Source organism: Octodon degus, unplaced genomic scaffold (assembly GCF_000260255.1).
Source record: "Octodon degus isolate 3935 unplaced genomic scaffold, OctDeg1.0 scaffold00205, whole genome shotgun sequence".
NCBI lineage: Eukaryota > Metazoa > Chordata > Mammalia > Rodentia > Octodontidae > Octodon > Octodon degus.
The window spans coordinates 2,120,381-2,135,862 of NW_004524781.1; positions in this window are offsets into that span (position 1 = coordinate 2,120,381).

Below are 15,482 nucleotides of genomic sequence, written 5' to 3' on the forward strand. Positions count from 1 at the left end.
GTGGCCACTAGCCCTGGGGACAGCTCCTGCAGCTTCTCAGCCCTGGGGACAGCTCCTGCGGCCTCTCAGCCCTGGGGACAACACTGTCCTCTCAGTCCTGGGGACAGCTCCTGTGGCCACTAGCCCTGGGGACAGCTCCTGCAGCTTCTCAGCCCTGGGGACAGCTCCTGCGGCCTCTCAGCTCTGGGCACAATACTGTCCTCTCAGCCCTGGGGACAGCTCCTGCGGCCTCTCAGCCCTGGGCACAATACTGTCCTCTCAGCCCTGGGGACAGCTCCTGCGGCCTCTCAGCCCCGGGGACAACTCAGCTGCAGCCTCAGAGCTCCCGAGAGGCTCCGCCAGCTGACACGCTCCAGGGCTTTTACGTGGGGACACAGCAAGAGCGATGCATCTGTTGTTTGGGTTGCAGAGTTTTGAGATCTATTTTTCTTTCTTTCTTTCTTTCTTTCTTTCTTTCTTTCTTTCTTTCTTTCTTTCTTTCTTTCTTTCTTCTTTTTTCTTTTTTTGTACCAGTGATTAAACTCAGGTCCTTGCATTTGCCAGGCAGGTGCTTATGCTGCTGAACTATCTTCCTGGTCCTTATAGGTAATTTTTTGAGGTAATTTCTCGTGTAGCAACTATTCATTGCTATACATCTGTATCTAGTGGTTTCAAGAAACCTCAACTTAATTGATGATGATTAACATACTGTGACACAATTTCTTCTAACTAGTTGTGTATAGAGTGGATCAAAAAATATAATTATATGTATTTGTATCTCTCTGAATTTAAAGGCATTTTTCACACATTTTGACCCTCATCTTTATTTTTCATGCTCTAAAATTTCTTGAGGTAATTGGAATTTTATTTCAAATGGCTATTGATTTATCTTACTTTTTTGTTGTTTTTTTAAGAAACAATTTTATTAACATGTTTTATCTTAACTAGTAACTCATAAAATTTTTTTTCTACTCATAGATTTTTTATTGACATCTTTTTTCAGTTTTTTATGATATTTTCCACTTTGGCATATATTTTGGTTTTTCATATTGTCCTGAAATGCTTTCAAGCTTTTTCCATAATAATACTTCAATGATATTCTGATTTTACCGTTAGTAATTTAATTAATTGCTTTTCATATGTCAGTGATTTTTATTCATTTGTTTTAATATAAAATTCTTCAATCATAAGACTTTTCTCTCAATAACAAGTAGGAATTTTAATATTATCTGCTGTCAATGGTTTGTAGGTAGCAATCTTAATCTCTTGCTTATTGGTAGCTTGTTTATTCTCTATGAAAACTTACAGAATATTTGTTTTGCCAAATTTAAGAAAATTTATCAGCTTTTCCTTAGGAGCAGGTCCTCTCTCCTGAATATATTTCTTTGAGAGCTTTGTCCACTGACAACCTGAAGGCTAGACTCTTCCTCACACTAAAGAGTACTTCTTTTTCTTCTTTTCATAATTGTTTGTTCTTCTTTCACATTTTCTTCTTTGGATTTCCAATTTAAAAAAATATTATTTTCCTCAGTTCATACCTGTCTATCACATTTTCACCTGTTTGTCTTCACTTCATCTTTTGATTAACACACAGAAGGAAATTCATTGATTTAGTCTTCAAAACTTTAGGTAGCTGATCAAAATGATGTTAAGATTGGTTTTACAAATACAATACATGTAATTCTCTGTGTACAATATCTTAAGAATCTTTCATGGATTAAAAATAGTGTGTTAGGTGTTATGATCTGGTTCTCATAGGTGATCAAAAATTGTTAAAAATAATTAAATGTAGACCTCTTAGGCTTAGGAGAAATGGCTGAACAGGCTTCCCCTTGTGATTGAAAGGGAAGCACCCTGGATCTATCTTATTCCATTCTTTGTTGACTAATGGAACCCCAATAACTTTCATAACCTTATGGAAGGAACACACCAATAAGCATTGCTAAGCTATCATCATAACATGTTTATATTGATCATTATCTGAAGGTTAAGCTTTTGGTCAACAAAACAGTAAGATTTCATCTAAGAATTTTCTTGGTACAAGACTAAACGACAAAGATTACTGTATGCTATGATGTTCATTGTTGCTAATCTCCTGGTGTATTAAATGTTTCATGATTTCAGGTGTACAAGTCTGCTAAAATGTAAAACTGGGGTTATTTATAGTGATAATCTTTTTCATTTAGACTCAGATATCTGCCCTTCTCTTGTGCTCCAGCTACTGTTATAGGAGATACATATCAACTCACTATGAGGTCACCAGTCAAATGATAGATAAAAAGCCCTGATATATATATATATATATATATATGTCACTCTCTATGCTAAGATGGCATTTAAGTGTATTATAAGAATATCATCATGAAAGTTATGCTGATAGAATGTAGGTGACACTTGATCTTGATTTCTCTGTAAAATTTGCTTAACTTGTTTGTTACCATTTCACAGAGATTCAACTACTAAAACAAATGTAATTACTAGAAATAATGGCACTCTGGTGATCTTTTGTATTTCAAAGTGCTTGATAGTCATACAAAATTATACTAGTTAAGCTCATTAGTTAGAATGCTGATATCAACAATCTTCTCTGTGATCTCTAATGTTCAAAACTAAAGTTTAGAGATCAGGACTAGGAAGATACCTGGGCCAAGAGAAGAGAACAATCAATATCTTGGACCTGGCTTCTGAGGTTAGTGAGGATCCAGGATGTGAGGGAACCTTTTCTATGAGTTCCTACAACTTTGGTGAGTGGCCCAACTTCCTGAGCAGGGAAAGTGCAGGACTCCAGGGGACAGGAATCAACACGTGCAAAGTGTGCCAAAGAAGGGCTGCTGAGAGGAAAAGCTCTCCCACGCTTTCACAGAAAGCAGCATAGTCAAGCGATGTTGACACTGAGGGAGGAGTTGGTAGTCTCTTCACGTGGCTCCAAAGTAATGCTTCAGGAGACCACAACATTGATAAACAGACTAATTTCAATGAACACAGGCCTCACATTCACTTGGTCTTGGATCCTCAGCAGAACATTATAACCATAAGATATGAAAACCAATACCATAATAATAAAATAGGGATACAAAAGGAGTTTAATCACTTATATTTTCTAGCAGTTTCAAACTATACTCGTAGCTAATCACTGTTATGGGTACAAAAGAAAGAAAATAACATATATAAAAGCCCAATGGAAACCTTTAAATTCTTCATATGAAATCAGCTAAAAAACCAGAGAAACTCATGACAAAATATTAAACTCCATCAATAGAGGGGCCTCAGAGTCAGTGGTTTACAATCACTATTCCAGGCCCTTAGGGTCAGTTCTAGACTTGGCTCTTCTCCCAACATGCCTTTCCATTTTAGTGATCATGCTTTGATTATACATGCTCTAATTTCTCAAAGAAAATTGCTTTAAAATACAATTGAAAAACAAAGTGGGGAAGGGGAATATGGTTAGCTTCACATGCACAACTAGATCCTGATATTTACCTTAAATTTTTAAACCCACTTGCAGAAAGTAAACACTGTCCATCAGAACTTCATTGGCAGAAAGACAAGTTTGATGCGCACACACCTGGGGCTCAAGTCCTACATGAGGACCTTAAATTGGAAAGGGGGAAGCCACTGTGGTTGATAGCACTGGTCAAGGATATGCTTGTGTGTCAGTAGACAACGGAGCGCCATTATGACTGTCTTCCGGAATGTGTAACCGTGGGGAGTGGAACATCCCAGCCCTGTTCCCGCCCAGCACTCCAGCATGAGCTTTCTCAGGGATGACCCTAGAAGAGGCCCAAAGCCACAAGCGCTGAGATCCTTCCATGCTGAAGAACCTATGACAAACAGGCAACTGAAGAAGACCACTCAGGAGGTCTGCAGATGGGTAACAAGGCCTCCGCAAACTCCTGCGAAGGTGTGTGTTGCTGTGGTGGCCACCACAGCCTGCATGCTGTTTCAGTTGCTGCAGTTATGATCATGGAGGAGGGGTACTGGGGACCACAGCGTATAAGCTGATGCTGGGGCTTGGCAGCCTTAATTGAGAGCTTATGGGTCCCAACATGCTATGAGCCTCCAAGGCAGGATTACATTAGATTAAGATTATTGCTGCCCTCAAGTCATCTGAACTATTATCAACATAAGATCTTCATCAGTTTAAGTCATTGCCAACCTCTGAGTCAACTGATAATCCCTCCAGTTACTGTGTATACCCAACAAGTGGTGGCTTCCTCCAGTGTCACTGTCTCTGCCCGTCCTCAGGCACTGATCTCTCAGCCCCCCTCATTACGAACTACTGTATTTGTTTCTGGGTTTTCTTCATCCTTTGCCATTGTCCTCATCCAGGAAGATGGCTTCGTGGCCAAGTCCAGTGATGGACACACATAGCGTATTTATCTAGCAGGGATGTGTGTGCGTCCTGCTTAAGTGTGTGTATTTCCTGGATACAATGTTGAGCAAACATAGATGGACTAACCATATAGCTATAAGCACATCTAAATTCCAGTCCTAGCTTTTCTTTTTTTTTAACCCACGTCTCAGTCCTAGATTTTCAACCCTCCTTTTTATGTTAGTACGTGTTTGCAGTTCATACATTATAGGGAATTGAAAGTGTAAAGGACCAAAACTCAGTTTTTTTAAAATTTTATTTATTTATTTATTTATTTATTTATTTGAGAGAGAGAGAGAGAGAGAGAGTGGTGTGTGTGTGTGGCCAGCTCAGCCCAAAAGGGGGCGGGGCTGGCTGGCATGTGGTGCTGGGGGATCGAACCGCGGTCCCTAATGCTTTGCTAAGCTTGTTCTAAGTAGGTGCTTTAGACCACTGAGCCATCTCTCCAGCTCCAAAACTCAGTTTTTAAAACAGCATTTTCCACTGAAATGGACTAGATCTCTTTGGGGACATGGTAATGCCAATGCCGGATATGCGAATTCAGGACTCCCATACAGTACTTGTTCTTTTCTTCTGTTTTTTCTCTTTTTTCTTTCATCCTCCCTCCCTCCTTTCCTCCCTTCCTTCCTCTTCCCCTACTTCCTTCCGTCTTTCTTTTTCCATCCCTCCCCTGTATACTTCCTTCCATTTTGTAGTACTGGCAAGCTTAGGGCCTTCCATTGAGCTACATCCCTCATTTTTATTATTTAATTTTGAGACAAGGTCTTGCTAAGTCACTAAGTTTCCAAGGCTGGGTTTAAATTTATACTCTTGCCTCAGCTATGGACCACCACACCCAGGTTGCATAGTATACTTTAACTTTCCAGAATATAATAAAAATGCTTAGGGAACTGTAAGGATATATCAAAAGAATTTATAACACAATTTTCAGGAGACTCCTACCGCTCAAATCTGGGATGCACTGAATAGTAAAATGAATAATTATACTGAAGAACTGTAACCTACTCAATAAAATAAGAATTTATTCGCCCACGTAGATAAGAAAGAAGGCAGAAAGGATGGATGGGGAATTCGCATATAACAGAGCTAATACATAAATACAGAAAACATCATGTAATTGAAAATAAACATTTAGCAAATATAGTGTTCTTTGTCCTCTTTAAAGAGGAGCCATCAGTGGAGGACAAGAGGAGGGAGGGAGGGAGAGTGAGGGGACTGGCACAGCGGCACCTGGCCTCTTGGATCACAAGCAGTTTATTTATGGTTCTGGAAAGGATGGCCATGTTTGTGTTCTTGTAGGAAGGACAGCACACATGTGCTCATATCCGTCCCCCAATATAGAGTTTATAGAAGATACACAATTTTGCCAAACCCTTAAAATCAAATTGTTTGAAGATAAAAGTATTTGTGAACAGAGGTACTGCTGCATTTCCATAATCTCAGTAGGCAGGTAGTTACAAAAGCAAAAGTAAGATTATCCCAGTGGAGAAAAGGGGAAACACCAGGACAACCACGAGATGGGGTGCAAGTGCCACACAACTGCCACACAGGGGCCTGTCAGCGCCGTGTCTCTTCTCACTGGAGACACTAAGAGTGCAGGGTCACTTGGGAGCAACATCTGCCACCTGGCCCTTGTCTCGGAACACACCTGTGACAATAAAGCTCTTCATGATTAACTGAGAAGATTAAGAACACATGACAAGCTCATGCAATGTGTGGCCTGCCCCTCCTGTCTTGTACTGCAGAGTTCTACTGAGACACTTAGGAAAAATCCTGGAGAAAGCCTGCAGGAGAGGTAGTATTAGTAGATCATGTCATTGAACCAATAATACCTTCCTGATCTTGTGGATAATTCTGTAGCTAGGAAAGAGAAGTTTGTTTTCAGGCAAAGGCTCTGAGGTCCTCAACAGTATGGAGGTGACATGACAGTACACTGCTCTCAAATAGAACAACAAGAAGCCATACGTAGGTGTGCGACCCACACAGGGTGTAATTTAAAAATTATAATAAATAGTGCTAGCCAAATAGTGGACTAAAGTACTTTAATGGACTAAAGTACCTGCAAGGAGGCTCAGAGGTCAGGGGTTCAATGCCCCAGTCTGCCATGTTAGCCACACCCCCATGGCATGCTGAGATGTTGATTAAAACTAGTGGTGTGCGCCTGTAATCCCAGCACTTGGGAGGCTGTAAACAGGAGACTCACTACAAGTCTGATCTAGTAGTGAGACCCTGAACACCCTGTAGACCCTTCCCTAAAATAAAAAAATTATAATAAATAATTAAATTAAAAGTTTATTACATGAAAAGACAAATCTTAATTAACTTTTCAAGACAACTCCTTTGCTTTAAGCACACCGATCCCATCACCCTTGTCATTCTCTAAGTGCTTGTGGAAGTCTTCCTCTGCTTTCACCTGCCTTGTCCGGGCTGCATCAGTGTTCTGAATTAATTGAGAACATTTACTTTCTGGTAAGCGTTTTCCTGTCAGGAAAGGCCAGGCGTCCCCTGATGCCACGTGGTACAGTCGATAAGGTGGATGTGGACACAGGGTCACTTTTTCATGAGCTGCCCTTTCTACCTGATGTCACTGGGCAGCGGCCTTCAGTGCACCTTTAAATTTTTTACTGTACTCGTACATTTTTGTAGTACATAATGCTTGTAGTCTTTGCTGGGAGTCCTTGCATGTACATAACACATATTCTTTTTTTTTTTTTATCACAGCTCATGAAGATGCTCATGAAGGACGACTTCCAGAGGTGCCTCAGAAGGTGGCAAGAGTGAGGGGATCAGCATACCCGAATGAGGAGGAGTAGTGTAAGGCATTTGAGGGCAACAATCACTTTACTATAATAATTATCTTAAGTGTCAACATTGATGAAATGTTTTGGTCATGCAGGAGTAGGAAGAGGAGGTAGAAACAGACGATGGTAAAATGTTTACTTCAGTTTGAGAACAACTTTTACACTATTCTTGCAAAACTTTTGGAACTCTGACATACGTCCCCACAAAGCTGACAGAGGAAAGCCACCAGGAGTGGGCTGGCCTGAGCCTCCAGCAGAAGGGAGGAGCCAGCGGCTGTCCTGAGGCCTCTGAACACAGACTGAAATACTGTTTAACATAATCTTGACAACAAAATTGCTGTTTCCAACTCAAAGGTCTGTAATTTTTTTTTATCTCTAGGCCTTAATTTCTTTCCTATCACAGTTTTAACTTTTATGAGAGAAAAACTTTTTCCAGTGAATACCTTTTGAGTGCACAAGGAAAACAAATAAAGCTTTGCTGTTAGACAACAAAAAGTAAAGTAAAATATAAGTACACATACTTTCAAAATAAGGTGCTTGAGTAATATCTCATTAGAAACATTTCCTAAGCTGTGTAAAATCAATGAACTCTTGAAGATAACAGGTGCTATCCTAACAGTTATCTACAGAATTATATTTCTTTTAGGCAGTATCAATTTGTTTACTCTTTTTACCTCCTCAGGAAAACTAAATCCACACTGCAGAAATCTTATGTAACAGTTGGAGGCACCCATTTTTAATTTAGTTAATTCTACGTTTTTAAAAAACAGTTTCAATGTTAGGAAGGACACTGAAGAAAGGCAAGTATTTTTAAATAAAAAAGAAGGCTATTTAGGGAGCTTTTGTTCATCAGAATGTGAAACGAAGATTCATGCATTAATTAGTTCCTATATTACCCATCTGTCCATATCTTGCCTTGATACATCCACTTTCATATTAGATAAAAGCATCTTGGTTAGTTTGCGTTCTAATTTTGTTTGAGTTTTTTAAACTAATGCAATTGGAAACATCACCTTTTTTTTCTTTTTTTGTATTTTTTAGTGCAGGGACTACAGGATCTCACTACACAGATCAAACTCATAGTGATCCTCCTGTTTTCAGCCAACCAAGTGCTGGGATTACAGACGTGCACCACCACGCCCAGTCTAAGTCTCAGTCTCAGCGCCCCCCAGGGGCGGGGCTAGCATGGCACTCTGGAGATCAAAGCCCAGTCTTTGCACCTGCCTAAGCAGGCACTTTGTTCCACTGAGTTGTCTGGCCAGCTCCATCACGTCTTAAATATGGAATGAGGAAATTTGAGGCTGACCTATTAATGATTATACTCATGTGAACTACTATCAACACAGTTCTGAGAGAAGCATATCCTCAGCTGTCAAAAGTTAAGGCGAAGAAGTGTTTCCCTCCTGATGGGTGGCGCACCCTCGTGCTCTCTCCTCTGCTCTGCACACTCCAAGCTGAAGGGAGAGCTCTCATGAGCTAGAAGGGATCTACTGAAAATCTGGCTTGGTTAGCCTCACTTAGAGCCCACTCTGAAGTCCAGCCTGCGCTCGGTGCAGCCGCTTGCTTCTCCTGGCCTTTCAAGTGTTATCCTCTGACTCTTCCCTGGCCACACGCATGCCGCATTCTACATTACTCTGTCATCTTTCCAGAGTCACAGTTCTCTATCCAGCTTCTCAGTGTTCAAGGATTTTACTTTGTGAAATGGAAACTGTGTTGACAGTGACTTTGCACTTAAACCCCCTCACACCCGCAGCACTGCCTGCCTTGCTTGGTGAAGCTAATTCCTCTGTGTGCCTGGCTTCGGCGGGGTTACATCCCAGGCTCTCCCCAGCACAGCCCTTCCTAACCAAGCTCAACACCCCACGTCAAAACAGACTCTTACCACTTCATTGCACCCTCTACCTCTCTTGTGCTTCTCTTTCACGTTGTATGATTGTGAAACAACACAGGAGTCATGCTGCTTCGCTCTGGTTCCCATCTCTGGGTCACGGTCTTTCCGAGTCCCCTCATTCTACCCCAGCAGCTCTCCTCCTCTGCGCTAACACCACAATTCTCCCAGTCATCTCCCTTTTGGAGGGCTTTTACGTATTTCATAATTCTTCCCCTTCTCTGCTCTTGGGGCCCGGAGACATTCTAAGGACTAGACATAAGTAGGAAGGAAAACCTGGGTCAGCTTGCGCCCATAGAGAGCCTGCACCAGCAGGAGGTCCTGTTAACCCCCCACTGGCAAAGCTAGTGGAAAGACACAAAGCTGGAGTCCATGAGGCTCAGTCTCCCAAACCACACAGAGGGGCAGACAGATGCAGGGCAGGGCTACGTGGCACTCTTCACTGCAGTGCCTGTCCTTCACACGAAAAAAGGCCATTTTTTTAGATTGTCTCCCACAAGTAGACTTCTCCTCCCAGCAATGCAGCTGGAAGAGGGAGACAGAAGACTCCCTGAGCTCAGCCGCCATCATCTAAGGCAGTGCGCAAAGCCCCCTAGATGGTCGGTATCTGTCCCTTGTCACACCTGCTCTTAGATGTCCACCCTGACGATGTACCAGTCCTGGCATTTCAGTGAGACTCGCGGGTGACAAGTGAAAGAGAATAAAGCACAAGCACCCAGAAACCATGTTGTGGTTGGCAGGGCTAATCCCTTTCCGAGAAGTGAATTTTCTAGTAGTGCTGGGAGCTGCGGAAGCAGGAAAATCGGTCCCAGGCATGTAGGCGGGACTAGGCCTCAGTGCCCAAAGCAAACAAGCTCCCTCAGTCCTGACATAAGCATCCTGACTGGTCAGTGTCGGCTACTAGTCACTAGGCCACCTCGTGTCATGTGTCACTAACTTTGCAAAGGTATAAATAAATGTCCATGTTGTTGCTCTGGGGTTAGTCTCACCTGCCAGGCAGACCAGCCGCCCCCATCCCAGCTTTTGTCTTGTCTATCTTTTCTCATTCCTGCCGCTGTTTCTCCCTGGGTAGAACCAATCCAACTGAACCAGTGGATTCTGCAATAGGGGAACGCAGCGCTCTAAAGTGAAACTGCCTGGCTAGTTCCCCACAAGTATGCAGGTTGGAGAAAGGTATGAATGATTATTGCGGTGGATTTAAATGAAATGATAGCTGAGTGGATTAATGCAAGTCTGCTCCCAGTACTCTGGAAGGCTGAATCACAGGTTTGAGCCCAGCCTGGAAGTTTAGCAAGTTAATAAGACCCTGTCTCAAATTAAAAGGGATTGGGGATGAAGCTCAGCCTCTGTCCTTAAACCCCAGCTTGGATGGGTGGCTGGATATGTAGAGTTGTTAGTATTTGAGGATTGCAGAGTGCTCTTGACATATTAGAGTGAGCTTGTTTGAAATATACTTTCTGAATGTCTATTTGTGCTTAATGTTTAAATGCTTAAGTGATGGGACACTTATGTCATCTTGTTCTGGAAGCATACATTTGACACCATGCAGAAAAGTGTAATAGATTCATATAAGTGTCTTTTTTTTAAAAAAAACCAACTTGACTGTTGTTTGCAGAGCAAAAATTCTAAACATTTTATCTGAGTAGATTCTCATACACACTGAAACATGTGTATCCAAAATTATTTAGAAAGTTTCCATGGATATTTTGGGTTCTTAAAAGATATCTACTTTATACTTGCTATTATTGAATGCAGAGAATTTTTTAATACTTTAAAAGCTACTTTAAAAATTATAGCTGCAGAGGCTGGGGAAATGGCTCAGTGGAATAAGCGCTTCCCTGGCAAGTGCAAGGACCTGAGTTCAATCCCTGGTTCCCCAAAAAACAAACAAACAAAAATTATAGCTGCAAAACTCCATATATAGATATATTTGTGTCTACATGTTTTTAAACTGTGTAGTATTCTCTACATGTATATATAGTACGCAGATCTACAAATGCTTATGATAAGATACAGAAATGTGTATTGGTGATATTGGTGTAGTTTAGAGATCATGTAGGTGGCATTTCAATTTCAGTTATCAGTGAACTAGTTAAACAATAAAAATGCTACTGTGTAACTGAGTGTGCACTTAGGCTTATGGAATAGAAATTAATAATTCTTTTTTGTTTCATTCAATCCTTTATTGTGAACATTCTTAATTGCAGAGAGCTGGCTCAGGACAGTAAACTCATCACAGTCTGTGCTCTCCCTGTCCTCCTCAGACGTTGGATGACGTTTCTTCTTCTCTTGTTAAAGGGATTTCTAAATATTAGCAACTCAGGAGGCTCAATTTCTAAAGAGATGAAGTCAGTGAATATAACCATTACTCATAACATTTTCTACAAAGTCATGTCTACTGAAAATCTGTCAAGGGTCTTTATAGGTTTGCATTGTCAGTACAGTAGAGTGAGATATGCATTGTAGATCCAGTTTGTGAAGATATGTGAAAACCTTAATATCTATTTTCTTTTTTTATTCATCTTAATGAAGAAAAAAGATAAAATAGCAATGAAGCAGTTTCAAAATAGGTTAGTAGGACAAAATAGATTAGTTAGTAATAATTAATACATTACATATTGTTGTCCTCATAGTAGTTATTCAGAAGACAAGATGTAGACATGGTGTCTTGTCTAAACAATATTAGTATAAACCTTTCTTCTCAATGAACTAAAAGAAAGTAGCTGTATATCTATCCTAACTGTCATCCTTTCTGATTAAAGTCCGCTATTAGCCACTAGGAATTAATAATTCTTAATATAGTGTTATTCAAAACAATCTCAATTGTTTTAATATATGACATTCACAAAAGGTTATTACTGGTGTTACATGTAGAACTAATTGTTATACTTAAATAGCAAATACTTTCAGTTCTATTTACTGTTCACTATTGTATGAACTATTTACCTAATATTAGTGTGTGTGTGTGTGTGTGTGTGTGTGTGTGTATGTGTGTGTGTGTAACCAGGGATTGAACTCAGGCCCTTGCGCTTGCCAGGCAAGTGCTTATTCTTCTGAGCTATTTCCTCAGCCCCCTATTACTATGTTAATAATCTAAGTTTTTGATATTTTCAGCATAAAATAAAATAATTTCCCTAATAATGTTTCTCTTTTTCTCATTCGTCTGGCTCAGTGTCATCCAGCTGCAAGGTATATTTAGCTCAGTTCAGGTTGCTATTGATCAAAAGCCTGAGAGGTAAGGAAATTACATGTTAACTTTATGATTTTCCTTTTCTAGAGATGAGCTAATTTCTGTCCAGTAGAACACATAATGAACAAATTATATAATGTATGGTCTTTTAAATGTATCACCATAACTGCCCTAAGAATCTCCATCAGGTTTTTGAAACAGCAGTTAATGGGCAGAATTCCCACCCTGACTAACTCTATATGCTGATATCTGTGAACTAGGCAACTGCACTGAGGCTAGCACTGTGTAATACTAGGGCCGTGCTTGGAATGCCTGCCATTCTGGTCTTCTAAATGCGTACTGCTTGTAATGTCATACCAACTATTGCTATACATTTTTTAAAGTAAATGCTTGTTAAAAAATAAAAAGATAGTAAAAGAAAACAAGAGACACGAAAAAAGTATCATAGGACTGTCCTGCTACGATGTCATACGTGGTTTGATTTCTAAATTTCTGTGTAAAAATGTGACATTTTTTTCACATTCTGTAGGGATTTAAAGTTTAGCATAGCCATGGTTGTTGGAAATTAGCAGTTCCATGTTATGTCTAAGGCATTTGATACTCAGACAGACAGTGATGTTAAGCTCAATTGCCTCTGTTACAGGGTAATAATATCATTAAGCTTCTCTTCTGGATGTTTAACTAAAGTTTGCAGACCAAAAGTTAGGAAAAAAGAGGTGCTATAAGGATAGCCAACATTATGGCCCTGTCCCTTCCAGGTCAGTGAGGACTCAGGATATAAAAGAACCTGTGCTGTGATATCCTGTAACTCAGTGGTGCCCCAAATTTTCTGATCAAGGAGATTATGGGGCCACAGAGGAAAGTGATCGATGATGTACAGTATGCCTAAGGAGAGTCACCTAGGGAGAAAACATTCTCTCAGGCTTTCACAGAGAGCAAATTGGTCAAGCAATGGCCATGACTCATCCAGATGGCTGATATCAACAAAAGATCTACAAGGTGCTGTATATGGTTTCAGGGTAAATCCTGAGGAGAGTTGACTGACCTTGTCAGATACAAAAGTTACATTTCTTGTTATATAGGTCTTGCTTTATCTTGGTCTTAACCATCCAGCAGAAAAGTATAAAGACAAAGTATAAAAAGTAAAGCCATATTAATATGCTAAGCTGTAAAACACTCAAGTCAACAACTTTGGACAATTGTCAGTTGTGCTGATAACCCACTACTGTTAGGAACTATTGGACTGTGTTGGATTATTTTGCTGAGTTCAAGTACCTACAATCTTTGGACCGGCGTCAAGTATGAAAAGGTCCTTTAAAGACTTCTCCAAACACAGCTTCTCTAACAGCAATGGAACACCTGTCTCTGACAAAACAAAACAAAGTTTTGAAACTGTTTCATTGTTATTTTTTCTCATTAAAATCAATAATTTTTTTTTTTGCAGAACTGGGGATTGAACCCAGACCCTTGCACTTGCCAGGCAAGTGCTTATTCTACTGAGCCATCTACCCAGCCCCCAATAAAAACTTTTTTAAAAATAAAAAATAAGTGTATCACCGTAAGAGTGTTTTTTTAATAACATTAGTTATTAACACTGAGCTCACAAAAGTCCTGTGAATCAGAAGTGTGTGCACATGCGTGTATGCAATAAGTGTGTTCCAATAAAGCAGCATTTCTAAGTAGGCAGCTGGCCTCACTGGCTCCTGGTCAGTTTGCCAGCCCCTGCTGCACAGGACTCCACGTACCACAAGGTGCTCTGGGGCCTCTGAAGACACTCAGCTCCACTGCCCACACGGGCTCTACGACTGACGGCAGGGACAGCGGCGCTGCTTTCTGAAGTGCCCAGGAGGTGGGAGCTACCTCGTCGGGAAAAGGCAGCGGCTGGGTCTGTGTCTCTGTGGACTTCTGGTCTCCAGGTCATCTGCGGGCTTGGGTGCTGCCACCTATCTCTCCTCTTTCCCGCCTCTCTTCTCTTCCTTCTCAGCCACCCTGAAGGCAGTGACACAGTTCTACAGCTCAGAAATGCCTTTGAATCACATTTAACACATAACTGTTCAATGAGATATTTAATGTGTTTATTTTGCCTTGGCAGAAGACTTGTGATCTTGTATAAAATTATGCTGTAACAAGCTAAATAAAACTGCAAATCAGAACTTATATATAGACTCTATGTGATGTGCACCATGCAAGATCTCCATAATAAACGTGTCGCAGGTAGCTATTCTTTCCATTGCTTGTTTTCCCTTGTTCGCTTTGGCTTTCTCTAACACACTGAATAGTGCTCTCCCACAACTCATGTCCAACCGGAACCTCGGAACAGGCCCTTTCTGGAAGCAGGGTCTGCAGTGATGTGACCAGTGATGACTCTGAAGACAAAGGCCCTGAGACGTAGGACTGCGCCTTAATGCACTGAGTCGTGCCCTCTAGGAGGAGGAAACAGCAAGGCTGCCCGTGCGAGAGGCCAGAGCTGCCCAGCACAGCAAGGAAGGGCGGAGCGCCAGGCCCTCGCAGGAAGATAGGCGGCCCTGGGAGCGCTGACCGCGGGCATCTGCACTTCACGGCTGGGAGACTGCTTATGCTTTTGAAACCCTGGCACTTGGTGTATGACTCAAATGGAGTCGGTCTAAGAAAGTAACATGCTTTCCATGTTGGTTCTTTTTATATAACCTTCACAGAGCAGCCTGAGATGTAGCTTTAAAATTATCTTACATATGTCAAGACAGCCAATTTTTGTATTAATAATGACCTCCACTAGTTTTCTTCAAGTGAAATTTTATAATTGTGCTGATAATTGTGAATTTATGTGCAATTGGCAGTTTTTCTTTTTCTAATTAACAGTATTTTCCCTAGTGGTAGTAAAAGCAGTTTTGCTGAATCACATTTTCATTTTCTATCATGTAGGGCTTCTTAGAAGGTACTGAGGTTTCTTTCAAGCCTTTGCTTTTAGAAATCCGACTGGGGCACATTGTGTCAACCTGAGGAGCTCAGCAGCCTGCACGAGAGAAGGGCAGGAGATGCTCCGTGGTAAAGCACTCCCCTAGGCGGGTGGCCTGCACATAGCACAGGAGGGGAGAGGAGGCTGGCTCCTCCCCTAGCTGTTGCTGCGTCTGCTGACTTCTGCCACCTTGAACTGTTGTTTTTGTTTGTGGAACGGGGGATTGAACTCAGGCCCTTGCACTTGCCAGGGAAGCACTTATTCCACTGAGCCATCTCCCTGGCCTTTTTTTTTTTTAAATGAAAACTTTCTTTCTT